The sequence below is a fragment of the Saccostrea echinata genome, unplaced genomic scaffold (genome assembly GCF_033153115.1).
Source record: "Saccostrea echinata isolate AGI-Se365-2 ecotype Australia unplaced genomic scaffold, CSIRO_AGI_Sech_v1 ptg000057l, whole genome shotgun sequence".
In the NCBI taxonomy this organism is placed as follows: domain Eukaryota; kingdom Metazoa; phylum Mollusca; class Bivalvia; order Ostreida; family Ostreidae; genus Saccostrea; species Saccostrea echinata.
In genome coordinates this window covers 8,663,331-8,679,582 of record NW_026889806.1, presented here as the reverse complement: position 1 = coordinate 8,679,582, position 16,252 = coordinate 8,663,331, and the positions used below count along the sequence as shown (strand labels likewise).

At 34.8% G+C, this 16,252-nt stretch overlaps 1 long non-coding RNA gene across 1 annotated transcript; it reads right to left on the bottom strand.

Annotated features, from left to right (window-relative positions):
- Positions 1-15,549: 15,549 nt before the first annotated feature.
- On the bottom strand, positions 15,550-16,252 carry LOC133174144 (uncharacterized). Its single transcript, XR_009719083.1, has 2 exons — positions 16,046-16,252; positions 15,550-15,708 (listed from the first exon to the last, which is right to left on the bottom strand). It is a non-coding gene; the product is annotated as an uncharacterized LOC133174144 (long non-coding RNA).

Genomic DNA, 16,252 nt, shown 5'->3' with positions numbered 1-16,252 from the left:
TTGATTATCCCTATAATGTACAATTTGATATGATAAATATTTGTACATGTATAATGGAATATGTGAAAATTGTGTTCAATATCATAGTCTTTTTATTCCAAAATTATCTTTCAGTGAAAATTGACGAACACTTAAATAAACAATATCTTAAGCTTTTTCCAAATTATGAATAATTCAATCAAAAGACAAATGTTTTGAAAACGAATTATTACATAAATACATATATGCAAAAATTAGTCAATTTCTTGGCATTGTAAATGATATTTATTCAATAAAACTTGAAAATGCAGTTTTTTAAAGTATAATGAGAATGGATAAAGCACTGTACCATTTGATTTCCATGTGTTTTCATTCATCAGCCGCTTCAAATTTCCTGGAGGCTGTGAGGTGCTGGAATGTCCTTTATTTACAAGGAACATATATATCATTGTTTGGCTGTGAGATTAAATATATTTCTGCATGATAGCTCTTCCATCTCTTTATAAGCCATGCCTGCTGTTCACAACACACAAAATGAAATGATGTAAATTGAAAGTGTAACAGGAAAGTAAAGAAAAAAGTGTTAAAAGTGTGTGTTCCATCAAAGCAAAAGTCTAACACATGAATTTCTCAACCAAAACTTGTGCAGCAGTTCAATATTTCATAACACAATTATTTTCGAGTAAAACTCAAATTCAAGACATGGAAAAAAAAACACTAAAAGAGGAAATTACTTTTAAAATCTATGATTTACTCATAAAATAATAACAAAAAAACAAACAAGGGAAAGGAATATGCTGGAAAACAGACGGGAATTCCTGACCCCCCCCCCCCCCCCCAAAAAAAAAAGCTATACAAAAACAGATCCATAAGAATCTGAAAATAAAATTCAGAGTTCATTAAGATGTTACAGAAGTGAGAATGGGATGTAAACGGGACTTGGTGTGCAGTGAAAACTGCATAAAAGACTTCGGTGATGGTAGACTTCCCCTTTCAACATGTTCAAGTCCACACCCCCCTTTTTTTTTTTACCGAATCCTTGATCCGTTTATGCTATATATCCTAACATTTAACATACCCAAGATGTAATACTCTCAAAATATGAAGATCAATTAACTAAACTATACAATGGAATAGTCTTCGATGTGGTCTTCATGCATTCTTTATAAAAAAAAATATTGGACTGAAATTGGCGTCAGTTGGAATTCGAAAACATCCATAATCACGAAAAATTAAGATAGATAACAAATCAAGTTATATTTTTAAAATCTTAAAACAGCTGTATATATAAAATCTTGAAAGTTTCAAAACTTACCAGTAACTGTTATCCTGTCTTTTTGAATATTTTTCAGGTGTCCTACTGCGCATGCTCTTCAGTACTTTAGCGAATTCGTATTGAATTCATATTAATCACCGAATTTGAAAAATTCATATATTTATCATCCTTGTTAGTTGTAATAGTTATTAATGATATACGGTAGTGCGACTTTGTCAAGTCCGACCTCGTTATGGTCCGACAGTTTTATAGTCCGACATTATTTTAGTCCGAATTATCTATCAGCGAAAAATAGGATTCCCGCTCGGCGAAGATCCGACGTTGAATCAATGTTGGCAATTCAACTCAATTTGAATTCAATGTTGAATCAACGTTACAATTTCAAAGTTGAAAAGTCAACATTGAATCAATATTGAATCTAGATTTATCAACGTCTAAACCTAACTTCAACTAATATTCAACGTTTAAACAACGTTGTGTGCCTGCTGGGTATGTATCTTTGTAAAGATTTTTATGAATGAAATATATATAAACATCTCCACATATTTCATAGAGATAACGAACAACATTCAAGCTCAAAGTCCATTAAACAAAAATCAAACAGGGACCTCTGAAACATCAGAGGTGGGATCAGGTGTCTTGGAGGAGTGAGCTTCTCAAGCCGATCGGTCAAACCCGCCGTGTCCTCCTTGTCATGATCTGGAAATAACGGAAAAATCCGTCGACAAATCGGAGTGTGAATAATTGCCTACCAATTAGCATGAAAAAAATTAGTCAGCATTTGACTTAAGAGTCGGAATCCAATAAACCTATGGTAATTTAAATTCATTTTGACTGTTTGGAATTTTTAAAACAAATTCAAAACTGGCATATGATTTTGAAGAATTTTCTCCTTACAAAGGGAGCTGTGAGTATAAGTTGGATTACCACTTGTAGAATTAAATCTCAGTTCCTCTAAAAATCAATTAAAATAATGAACCTCACAAAGACAATGTTGTTACCTGCTTTGTCAGGTGAAACCTGTACATACAGATCATATAATCAATTTTATTCTATCTAATTCTTTTTTTACTTCTGAATTATTGAATATAAAAGAATAGATGGTTTTCATATTGCCCGTTTATCGCTTCATACGAGATTTTAACATTCCTCTGACACATTTAATCTATTCTGACAAAGTGTCAAATTATGGCTCATCGGCTGGCGTAATCCTCCAAAAAATATATAATATTCATAAAATTATGACACCAGTTGAAAGATCTGGGTTCCCTTAATGTTGGCCCTTTTAAAATATGTGATTTAAGGTCATCATTGTATTTTCAACTTAGGATTAAGGGAAGTCAATTTCTAAAAAAAAATATTATATAGGGGATGCTAAAATAGCAGCATATAATACTTTTCTTGATAAAATTTATTTAATTATAAAGTGGATTATCTACATATCATATCGTACTGACATTTGTGAACTTTGGAGACTGTATTAGAGTACTGTGCAACAATATATTCGAGAAGTGGTGTAAATCAGATGTGGATACTTAAAAATTCCAAGGAACTTTTGGAAAATTTTGAAATCACAAGATTTTTACAAAATCAACGGCTCAAAAACTTACGACTTTTCAACTTTATACAAAACCATTCCCCACGATAAAATGAAGTCCAGGCTTTTTGATATCATTGACAGCTGCTTTTTTAATAAAAATGGAACTCGTAAATTTACTTACCTTGTCATTGGTCATTTGCAAAATTATTTTGTTAAATTACATTCTGATTGTACACGCAAGTACTCTGACATTAAAAAGATGCTTGAGTTTCTGATTGACAATATATATGTGGTCTTTGGAGACCAGGTCTTCCAACAATCTATTGGAATTCCCATGGGTACCTATTGCGCCCCGGTATTAGCAGACTTTTTTGTATTCATATGAAGCAGAATTTGTCCAAAATCTTGTACGTGAAAAGAAGAAAACACTTGCTGTGGCCTTCAACTCGACATTTAGATATATCGACGATGTATTGTCAATTAAAAATGGTTATTTCCATTTTTATGTCGACACGATATATCCTGGTGAGCTTGAGATAAAAGATACCACAGAGTCTGACACATCTGATTGATATTTGGATATTTTACTTGAAAAAGACGTTAATGGTAATCTAACAACCAAGCTTTATGATAAATGTGATGACTTTAACTTTTCAATCGTCAACTTCTCTTACTTATGCAGCAATATACCTTCATCACCTGCATACGGAGTTTATATCTCTCAGTTGATTCGATACACAAGAGCATGCTGTACGTATGTACAATTTCTAAAACGAGGTAAATTATTGACAAACAATCTGATGAAATAAGAATATCAGCAGTCTCGTTTAAAGTCATCATTTCGTAAGTTTTATTCTCGATACAATGACCTTGTCAGCAAATACAATTTATCATTGAGTCAAATGCTGACTGACGATTATCATACTAATTGTTAGGCCATTATTTACACACTGAATTGTCGACGGATTTTTCCGTTATTTCCCGATCATGACAATGAGCACATGGCGGGTGTGACCGGTCGGCAGGGGATGCTCACTACTCCATGGCACCTGATCCCACCTCTGATGTTTCGGAGGTCCGTGTTTGTTCTGCTCCTATTTTGTATTGTTTAATGGACTTTTGAGCTAGAATACTGTTTGTTATCTCCATATATTTCACTAAAGGAACGACAGACCTTGAACTACAAGATATTGTCTTTTTTTTCTTATTTTCTATATCACTAATATAGTATGTCGTACATATCTGAAAGAAGTTATATCTTTGGATTTCTTAAATACTTTTAAAGTTATTAATTTATAAATACCATGCCCTACAGTGTCTAAATAGAGTTTTGATTCATTAAATTGGCAGTCCAATTTGTCTGTTTTTTAATTGAAATTTTTTAACATCGATAAAAATATGTTATTAGGAATATAATAAAATGAAATATGTCAGATGACAAACAGTATTCAAGCTCAAAAGTCAATTAAACATTACAAAATAGGAGCAGAGCAAACATGGACCTCTAAGACATCAGAGGTGGGATCAGGTGCCATGAAGGAGTGAGCATCCCCTGCCGACCAGTCACACCCGCCGTGTGCTCCTTGTCATGATCGGGAAATAACAGAAAAATCAATCGACAATTCAGTGTGTAAATAATGGCCTAACAGTTAGTATGAAAAAGTCAGTCAGCATTTGACTCAATGATAAATTGTATTTGCTGACAAGGTCATTGTATCGACCATAGAACTTACGAAATGATGACTTTAAACGAGACTCCTGATTTTTTTGTTTCATCAACTTGTTTGTCAATAAATTACCTCGTTTTAGAAATTGTTCATACGTAGAGCATGTCTTGGCGTATCGAATCAACTGAGAGATATAAACCCCCTATGCAGGTGATAAGGTTGCATTAAGACAAATTGAGATGGATCAAGTTTCGAGCGTATCCGCCACAGGAAATAATAATTTGCCAAAGCAACTATTTCCAATAAATCAGAAATGGGGATAACCAAAGGGATGTTACAAAAGCTTTTGGTCGGGATATATACAAATATGAATCAAGGAAACAACCAGGAAGGCAGGAATGTCAAAATTCATCAAAACAGCAATATTAAAGACCAGATCATCAATTTAGACAAAGATTTCCACAAAGTAATCAAAACTAACAACGATTTCTACATCAAGAGCACCAGATTAGACAATTTAGACCATTTCAACCCCAATTTGACCGCAGGAGAGCAACAACACCAAGAACAAGAAGAATATTAATGAAGTACAATGTTTTCGCTGTTGACAATACGGCCAAATCAAAATAGGATGCAGAGTGAAAATAGATCACCAGTTGAAGAATTTTAACATGAAGAAATCCATGGAACATGGCCGCGTATAGGCTTAAACAATGCACTAGGTCCTACAAACAGAGGAAACAGAGTGCCAGCAAGATTAACTGGTGAGTCTACAGAAGCGAAAAGATTTATCAAAGATCAACCTGTTCAATGTTTGCTAGATACTGGATCAACAGTATCAGAAAATTACTACAGAAAAAATTTTTAAAAATACAAAATTTCTAAATTTGACACACGTCTTAGATGCAAAGATGCAAAGATGGAGAAAGGCTTCCTTAGTATACCACCCGCTTGAAAAGTGGGAGGGTATATAGTGATCAGGGTTTCCGTCCGTCTGTCCGTCTAGCTGTACGTCCGTCCGTCCGTCTGTTACGCTTTGGGGTACCTATCTCTTATCCGCAACTCCTCTTATACCACTGAATGAAATTTAATGAGACTTACAAAGAATCTTTGTTACATAGTGCCATTGTCCACCTCCTATTTTACTTTTGGATCTGACACTTATTTCGGGTCTCCCAGGGCAAAACATGAACTTTGCCATTATAATCATATGGGAGGCGGGGGGTATCATTTAGTGAGCTCAGTGCTCACAGTACCTCTAGTTTAAGTTACATTGAACTTGAAATCCAAAATACAGATTTACAGGAAAGTTTTCCAATGCTTTATCTTGTGACACCAACTAGCTTTTACATCCTTGAGGTTCCCATTTTACTAGGCACCAATATTCTTCTGCCCATCATGGGTAAACTCAAAGAACAACGTATGTGACAAATTTAAGGACTACCTAAATGGACAGGATTTTACAGTGCTGACATATAAAAACCTAATGACGTACGTGCTAACAACAGCCAAACTAAGTGCCACAGTACATAGATGGTTGCCTCATTGTCAGCATTTAATTTCAACATCTTGTACAGACCAGGGACGAACAATGATGCTGATAGACTTAGTAGAATCTGACCACCTGTAAACATGGAGTCTATTTCCCTGTAATCAGTGAAGGATTTCTGTAACTTTAAGATTTCTAGACCATGCATTGAAAGCTTCTCAATATCAGGGAAGTTAGAAGAAGGGACAGTAACATTTGACAAAGAGATAATAGACTGGGAAAAAGAACAGAAGGTAGATCCAGAATTAGACAAGATAATTCATTTTGTTACGTTAGGCAGAAAACCAACAGTTGCAAAAATTGGACCATCGCCTTACATCAGATAATTTCACCTCATATTGCTGAACGACATTTTGTACAGAGAGGTTATCTACAATGAGGAAATAAAGAAACAACTAGATGCTATCATGAGACAGTAATACCCGCACTAAGGTGTTTGCCTCTAAATGCAAATCATATTGGGCTTACCAAGGAAAAAGTCAAAATAATTCTATAATTTACACAGTACATGTATTCGTCAAATCGAGAATAAAATGCTCAGGTGACCACGTGACCTATGAGTCTCTTACAGGTATTTCATTTACTTAATTCATTACAAGTCTGAAATAAGAGAAATTAGGTTTTGATAAAAGGGGGATATAAATTTTCGGCCCATAATTGGAACTTTTTAAATTTATTTTCTCAACAACAAATAATGTTATTTTAGTACAAATCGTTTTTGATGAATATATCAAAATGTGCAAACTTTTTTTAGTATTTGATTAGGCAAAAATCTCCTTGAAAAGCGATACCCAATCAATTTTGTCACCCCCCCCCCCCAACACAAACACACAATTTGCCTCTTTTTGGAAATAGGCCTAGATGGCAAAGTTATGTTAAAACATCGTTTGTTATGATAATTTAAAATATGTTCTTGTACTGTTGATATTTGTGAACACCTTTTTGAAAATTTCTACATCACACTGGGCGTGCGTCACCCTACCAGTACTAGTACTAGTTTTACCATTATCATTTTTAGATTGCACATGGTGCAGTGTGGTGTACACATCATAACATGTATATCAGTAGGAATTAATTTATATTGTGTTTTAATTGGATTATATTTCACGAAGTTGACAGGACCTATGACAGTCGGTAAGTACAAGTTTAAGTATAGATTTGGGTAAAATAAACCGAAATGCAAATGGTTAGGTTAAAGTTTAAATAGGATCAAAGATCATCGGATGCCACAATAGACGAATTTCACATTCTGAAGAGTTATCTCCCGTTGTCGATATTACATTCAGTTACTGGCACAGGTCCAGGATTTTTTTTCCGGGGGGGGGGGGGGGGTTCACACCTCCCTCAAAAAAATTTCCAGCCCAGAATTTCCTGAAGCAAAAAAAAAAAACAGTCAAAAAACAAACAAAATAAAAACAATGATGGTGGAGTCCATGTTTTTAAGGGGGGGGGGGGGGTCCAAAGTCATTTTTATTTGCTTCTGTAAATCAGTATATAGTCCTATTTGAATAACTCTGCAAATTCCGGGGGGGGGGGGGGATGTTCAATCTCCCTAGCCGCTCCCTGTCCCTGAAATGACAAATGATCTTGTGACTCCAAAATAGTAGAAAACTTTTCCATTTGACTATGCATAATTTTGTTTCTTGTGTTGTTATGTTATGAACATCTAATGGTTTAAGGTTATGAACCCCTGGAGGTCATCCCCGCTCTCTTAATGAACTGGAAATGTTCATAATATGACTACATCAAATTAAATAAAAGTGCATCAATGATAAGATTGCTTGATCGACATTTCCATCATGAATTTGGGTCAACCCATGTACCCTCCTAGAATTAGGAATGAAAATTATTCAAAGTGATGGACCATTAAACTATTTGTATTTTTTTTTTATGTCAAAACAAAGTATTAGTTTGCATACATGAACAAAGAGGGGTCTGGGAAGGGGAAGGGCGAGGGGAAGGAGTTATCTCTTTACGTCTTAATTGTTGAAAACTCCTAAAATGAATGTTAACCTCAAATCCGACTGTACGTCTTCATTATTTTTAAGTGGTGGTGTCTCCATATAAGTGAAAAATTCCCGAGAGGGACATTTAACAACAAACAAACAAATGACTTAAAAAACACAATATACTATTGTACATGTTTATTAGTCAACAGATATACTTCTGGTCATATCTCTAGTTCTCCCTTGAATCAGAAATGATGATATAAATAATTTAAGAATGATTAAGAGTTGAAAAGGATGTGCATCTTAAAATTGACTAAGCTCTGTGGTTAAATTAGCTATACCAGGTTTGCTTATTTTGCTACTTAAAGCACCTTGATTAACTATTTTTAATTTTACTGTTTTCTGAAATGTGCAGTTTTTTGAACATGGATACAAGTCATACATTTTCAGCGGATGAAAACAATGCATGAAGAAAACTGCTTTTCAAATACTGTAACTCTTTCCAGGTACTTGTGATCATAAGTTTTTAGCTCACTTGAGTTTTTCTAGTTTTCTGATCACATTTTGTCTGTCATCCATCTGTCCGTCTGTAAACTTTTCACATTTTTGTCTTCTTCACTAGAACCACTGGGCCAGTTTCAACCAACCTTGCCACAAAACATCTTCGGGTAAAGGGGATTCAAGTTTGTTCAAATTAAGGGTCACACCCTCTTTCAAAGGGTGATAATCAAGAATTAGTGAACATTTGGTGGTATCATTTAAAAAAGTCTTATCAAGAACCACTGACTGGGCCCAAGAGTTGAAACTTTCTTTACATAGACTTATTGTAGATTCAAAATTGTTCAAATTATGACCAACTGGGGTAGGGTGGGGCCACATATGGGGATATAAAGATTTACATAGAAAAATGCAGCGGATTTTTTCCATCACAAATCTTCTTCTCAAGAACAGCAAGGGCATTATTGTACCCCGTTTTCGGGAAAGGGACCTAGGGGACATTAAATCTCATTTTTCTGTCAGTCTGTCCGTGTGTCAGTCTGTCCGTCTGTCACAATAAATTTAACCCTTGTCATAACTTTTGAATAATAAGAGATAGGGCTTTCATATTTCACATGTACATTACCTACTAGAACTTTCGAAATATACTATGATTTTTGAACCCATGACCTTGAAGTTTGACCTACTTTTCCAAAAATTTAACATTATTTTAAATTGATCATTTTGAAAGAGAAAAGATAGGGCATTCATATTATACATGTATATTACCTGTGACAAGACCTTTCTAAATATATCATGACTTTTGACTCTGTGACATTGAACTTGAAGTTTAACCTACTTTTCAAAAATGTTATATTTACTTATAACTTTTGAAAGAGGGTGTAACTTTTTTTAAATAAACCATTTATGATATTTTTATCAAAGTTCATATGCTAATAGTAAATACATACTGAAGTTAGCTTTTCAACTGCATCAACATTTTGACCTCAACCTTTCTTTTGACCTTAACCACTCTTTTCTTAAATAAGTGTTAAGCTCAGTTTTAGATAGATCATTCAAGATATTTTTATCAAACCTAATATGCTGATATGTATTAGTTAGAAATATTCAACTGCATCAAAAACTTTTCACCTTGCACTTTCCTGTGACCTTGAACTCCCTTCTCTTTAATTTATATTTTGCTTAGTTTTAAAGAAACAGTTTAAGATATTTTTATGTAAGCATGCACTTATACATAATTTGGTGAGAATTTATCATCTGTATCCAATTTTTTTTTTTTTTAGATTTTAGTTTCAATTTTAAAGAAACTGTTCAAGATATTCTCATCAAACTTCATACACTCATACAAATTTTCATGTTGCATTAGTAATATACATTCGGCAAGGCATTCATGTCCTATGGACATATTTCTAGTTTTCAAATTATCACCTCCGAGGGTAAGATCAGGCCACAATAAGTTATCAAAGTTTTATATAGGAACAAAAGGAAAAAAATCTTCAAAATTCCTCTTTTCAAGAACAACAAGAGCATGATTAATATTGAAGCATTCTCAAGAAGTGTAGATTCAAGTTTGTACAAATCATGACCCCATGGGTTAGGGAGGGGCTATTTTTTTCCTGCCACTATTTGCCATCCACATAGAAATGCAAATTTTGAAACCATTTTACACATCCACAGGACGAAACCATTCATCTTCCAAATGATCATGATTTAAGGCTAATGCATAAAATATAAGGGAAGTTCTGGGAACGGGAGTGTTTAAACATGTTAAATATTTTTTTTTATATAAAAATTGACCCCCATTTGACCCCCAGGGTGAAAATGAAAATTCCAAAACCTTAATGCACATCTACAGGACACCAGCAACCATCTCCCAAAAGATGATTAGGCTACTGTGTAAAATGTAAGAGGAGTTCTGGGAACCAGGGGCTTTCTGCATTAAAAAAAAGTCATTTTTCGACCCCCATTTAACCCCCAGGGTGAAAATAAAAATTCCGAAATCCTACTGCACATCTACAGGACACCACCAACCATTTCCCAAAAGATGATTAGGCTACTGTGTAAAAATAAGAGGAGTTCTGGGAACCAGGGGCTTTTTGCATAAAAAACGCCATTTTTCGACCCCAATTTGACCCCCAGGGTGAAAATGAAAATTCCGAAACCTTACTGCATATCTACATGACACAACCAACCATCTCCCAAAAGATGATTAGGCTTCTGTGTAAAATGTAAAAGGAGTTTAAGAAAAAAAGAGTGTGACAGACGGACGGAGTAACAACAATATACCCGAACTTTCTTTAGAAAGTGCGGGTATAATTATTTCTACCATTTGATCATATAAATAGAGTATTGAAAGCACTGCACAATGATATGGGCCACCCAGGAAAAGATAGAACATAATCATCAGTACGCGAGAGATTTTACTGGCCAGGAAGAGACAGAGATGAAAATGTTGGATACATTCATGTGGAAGATGCGTTAAGAGAAAAACACCAGTAAACCAACGAACTCCACTGATATATATTGAAACATGTTTTCCTTTACAACTTGTAGGTATGTATGTATCTAGGTATGTAATTTCTTTGTCTGGGAAAATTTAAGTGAGGAGAGGAAAACATAATCATCATAACTGACCATTTTACTCGCTATGCATTTCAACTCACAATAAAACAGCTAAAACAATAGTAAGAGCTTTTCAAATAGGGAAAGATTGATTGATTGTATGTTGTTTTACGTCCCGTTCGAGAATTTTTCACTCATATAGAGACGTCAACATATACCGGTAAAGGCTTCAAACTTTGACCTTTACTCGGCACTCAGGGCCATTGAGCAGTACGGGATCTTGCCAACGCCTACCGTGACACAGGCCCTCGGTCTTTAAGGTATCATCCGAAGGACCTACAACTTTCACTTCAAAGTACCAGCGCATGGCGAAGGAACAGTTGCTACACATTTTTTATCGTCTTAGGTCAGTCGCTGCCGAGATTCGAACTCACGACCTCCCGATCACGGAGCGAGCACTCTACCGACTGAGTTACTGTGAACGGTAAATAAGTAAAGAAAATCAAGATTGTAAGACAAAGTACATCAGTTAATTGAGGGAAAAGCTTGCTAGTGCATATAAATTGGCAGAGAAAAATGCCAAGGAGAAATTAGACAGAAGACAACATACGACAACAAGGCGAGGGGAATAAACAAAATGTTACAAAGAGGAGACAGAGTGTTTGTAAAAAATTTTGCATTTCAAGGAAATTTCAGATAAGTGGGACGATACCCCTTATATAATATTAGATCAACCTAACAATGACATCCCAGTTTTTACAGTTATAAGAGAAGATAGTTTAGGAAAAAAGAGAAACTTACATAGAAATTTATTTTTTACCATTGAATAATCATCAGAATCAACGATTTTTTTACTTCAGGATAAACTCATTCCTAAGCCGCGAACCAGGCTGACAATAAAGAAAGATATCGCAGATGGAGTAAAACTCAGTGATTTATTCCCAGTCATATCATGAAGATTCTTCTGAAGATGAGACATATGAGGTTAAATATCAGTTCAAGAATATTTTTAAAGAAGGATGAGGAGGAGAATCCTAATCAGTAGGTTAAGCAGAGAAATCACAGGATATACAAGAGAACGAATAGATTATACAGAAGAAAGAAGAAGTAGTACAAGACAATTAGGAAGATGCTAAAGAAAATAAAGAGACAGAAACTGAAGATGTTCAGGAAGAGGTACCCTTACCTGAAACATCAGTACCATTAAGAGACCATCAGTGTGGTATTTTTCAGGTAGATTCACTATAAAGTAGGCGGTGCAGTCCCCAATGGGAAGAGAAAATCACTGTACACAAAATCTTGTTTCAAACTCGATTTTTATTTTCAGGGATGGAGAGGATAGTTGCAGCAACAGTACTCAATATCAATGACTATGGTTAGAATGACGAGAACGTCATTTTCCACCTGGGGGAATATGTAATTAAGTGTAAATATTTGAAAAGTGTATATATTGTTAGTATCATAGGATTTCGTGTTTATTTGACAAGTGTAACATTATTGTCAACATAATAATTAGATATCATTATTTACAGGATATTTATATAATTTACTTCTTTATATTTTAGCAGTTTATAATTTATTTAAGGAACATAGTAATTTAGATGCTATAGAATTATTTAGGAATTACTTTAGTATTTATAAATATGTTTCCCTTATAGTAATTAACTTTAAGATGACAGTGACCTATGAAGTGACCCCTCAATGAGATTTCATTGGTCGAAGTTTTGGAGGGAAATCTCTTAATTTGTGTGCAGTGTATTTTTGGGTAGAACTGGTCATATCAGTCTTTGTGTTTAGGTTGACAGGATGTCTTGGATGATGTATCGTCAGTTTTCTGAATTCACTATTTTGGGTGTAACAGTTTACTACATTGTCTTTGAGTATTTAATTCCAGGATTCCAGGTCTGTTCTTAATATTTTTGTATGATTGTGAATTTGATTGTGTGAGTGAAAAGGTGTTTGAATGGTGAATGCAAGTTTGAGAGTTTGTGTACTAGTGTAAATGAGTAACATAAATATTTTATCAGACATTTCACTCTCTTTCATGGATTAAATTGTATATATGAAGGACTGAGTGAAATGAATAAATAAGTCTAAAGTTTTAAAGATATTTTTATAAATAACTTGTTTCACTGTAATGTGATTAGTAGTAAAATTAGGAATTTGTCTTTTATTTCATATAATTTAAATAATTCTATCATATTAAAAGCTTAGATATTTTTCATTAAATCAAGCAGTTATCATAATTAAAGATTTTTTATACCACCTAAGGGACAAATTTTTATTTAGGTCACCTGAGTCACTCAGGTGACCTATTGCTATCCGTTTTCGTCCATCATCGTCCGTCGTGCGTCGTCCGTCGGTCGTAAACTTTTGAACATTTTCAGCTTCTTCTCTTGAACCAATGAACCAATTTCAACCAATTTTGGCATATAGCATCAATGGGTGAAGGGGTACAATAATTGCGAATTTCATGGTCCCTGCCCCCCTTGTGCCTGATGGGTGGGGCTAAAACCATCAAAATTAGTGCTATCTTTAAAAATCTTCTTCTTTACTCCTGGACATCAAGCGGTCAAACTGTTGGCATGATTGTAATAAGCATTGAGCCCTCTACCAAAATTGTGAAATTCATGGCCCCAGGGTCAGGGGTTCTGGTGCTAGGGCGGGGCTTTATAGATCATATAGTAAAAGTGCATTATTTCTTTGAAAATCTTCTTCTCTACTACTGGGTATTATTGAAACAAATTGAATACATAGTTATGATAAACAAGGGTGACTCTACCAAAATTGTGAAATTCATAGCCCCAGGGTTAGGGGTTCTGGTGCTAGGGCGGGGCTATATAGATCATATAGTGAAAGTAAATTATTTCTTTGAAAATCTTCTTCTCTACTCCTGGGTATTATTTAAACAAGAGACCTAAGGGCCTAAACGGTCACCTGAGTATGATACAACAATTTAAAGGATGCATAGAGTATAAAATGAACTGAAAGGTGAAACTTTGTTGCCAAAAAGCAAGAAAAATAGGGTAACATGATCAACAAAATAATTGGTCTTAATATTCATTAACAGTTTATAAATTATGTTCTATAAATCTGATCCCCATTTATCACTACAACCATACAGTATATTAACAAATTATCAATGTTTCTGTACTATTTTAATCCTTTGTTGAAATTTCTTGCATTGGCCTCTCTTGGTCCTTGATGAACATTTAATAAGACAAGTTATTTTTGTCTCATTTTTATTTATCTACTACTTACAAGTCTATCTGATCATTAAAACTATGAAAGTACTTTTTTTATTATACAATAAAAGTTTTTGCATAATTATCTTATTCTATTTACCTTTCAAGTACATTATTTACAGTGATAAATTATCAAAAGTAAATGGCAAAGGGGAATAACTCCTCTCAGTAGAATACAAAATAATAGAGCCCTGGCCAGGACCAGAACACTTGACCAAATGGTCCAGATGTTCAAAAATCTGGTAAAAATAATCTTCCTTATTAAAACTTTTAATCTTTTTGCCTCTGAAATGCCCAGGTGCGGAGAAGATTTTTAAAGAAATAATACATTTTTACTACAGATTCACTATATTGTCAATAGAGCCCCCCCCCCCCCCCCAACACGAGAGCTTCTGACCCTGGGACCATAAGTTTGCTCATCATAACTAATCACTTTGTTTATCTGCTTAACACCAAGGAGCAAACAGGATTATTTAATAGAATTAATGCATTTTTACTATATTATCAAGAGCCCCACCCTCACACCAGCACATCTGACCAAGGGGTCATGAAATTCACTACTCTGGAAGAAGCACTCTTGCTCATCATAACTATACACTTAGCTTCATTGCTTTTTTAACCAGAAGCAGAAAGGAATATTTTCAAATAAATTTTGCTTTTTCACTTTATAATCAATAGAAGCCCCCCCCCCCGCCCCTCACCAGAACCCTTAAATCTGGGGTCATAAAATTCACAATTTTGGAAGAGGCATCCTTGCCTATCATAACAATGTACTTAGTTTGTTTAAACAATACCCAGGGGCAGAGAAGAAGATTTTCAAAGAAATAATTCACCTTCACTACAGGATCTATATAGCCCGCCCTAGCACCAGAACTCCTGTCCCCGGGGCCATGAATTTCACAATTTTGGAAGAGGCATCATTGCTTATCATAACAATGTACTTTGTTTGTTTGAATAATACCCAGGGGCAGAGAAAAAGATTTTTAAAGAATTAAAACATTTTCACATTAAATCAATAGAGCCCCGCTCTAACACCAGAACCCCTGATCCAGGAGCCACGAATTTCACAATTTTGGAAGAGGCATCCTTGCTTATCAAAACTATGTATTTAATTTGTTTCAATAATACCCAGGAGCAGAGAAGTAGATTTTCAAAGAATTAAGGCATTTTCACTATATAATCAATAGAGCCCCGCCCTAACACCGGAACCCCTGCCCCTGGGGCCATGAAATTCATAATTTTGAAAGAGGCACTCTTGCTCATTCTAACTATGTACTTAGTTACTTTATTTAATACCCAGGAGCAGAGAAGAAGATTTTCAAAGAATTTATGCATTTTCACTATATAATCAATAGAGCCCCGCCCTAACACCAGAACCCCTGCCCCTGGGGCCATAAAATTCACAATTTTGGAAGAGGCACTCTTGCTCATCCTAACTATGTACTTAGTTACTTTATTTAATACCCAGGAGCAGAGAAGAAGACTTTCAATGAATTAATGCATTTTCACTATATAATCAATAGAGCCCCTCCCTTACACCAGAACCCCTGCCCCTGGGGCCATAAAGTTCACAATTTTGGAAGAGGCACTTTTGCTTATCATAACTATGTACTTAGTTACTGTAGTTAATACCCAGGAGCAGAGAAGAAGATTTTCAAAGAACTAATGCATTTTCACTATATAATCAATAGAGCCCCGCCCTAACATCAGAACCCCTGACCCTGGGGCCATGAATTTCACAATTTTGGAAGAGGCACTCTTACTCATCATAACTATATACTTAGTTAGTTTATTTAATACCCAGGAGCAGAGAGGAAGATTTTCAAAGAAATAATGCATTTTCACTTTATAATCTATATAACCCCTCCCTAGCACCAGAACCCCTGACCCTGGGGCCATGAATTTCACAATTTTGGTAGAGGGGTCAATGCTTATTACAATCATGCCATCAGTTTGGCTGCTTGATGTCCAGGAGTAAAGAAGAAGA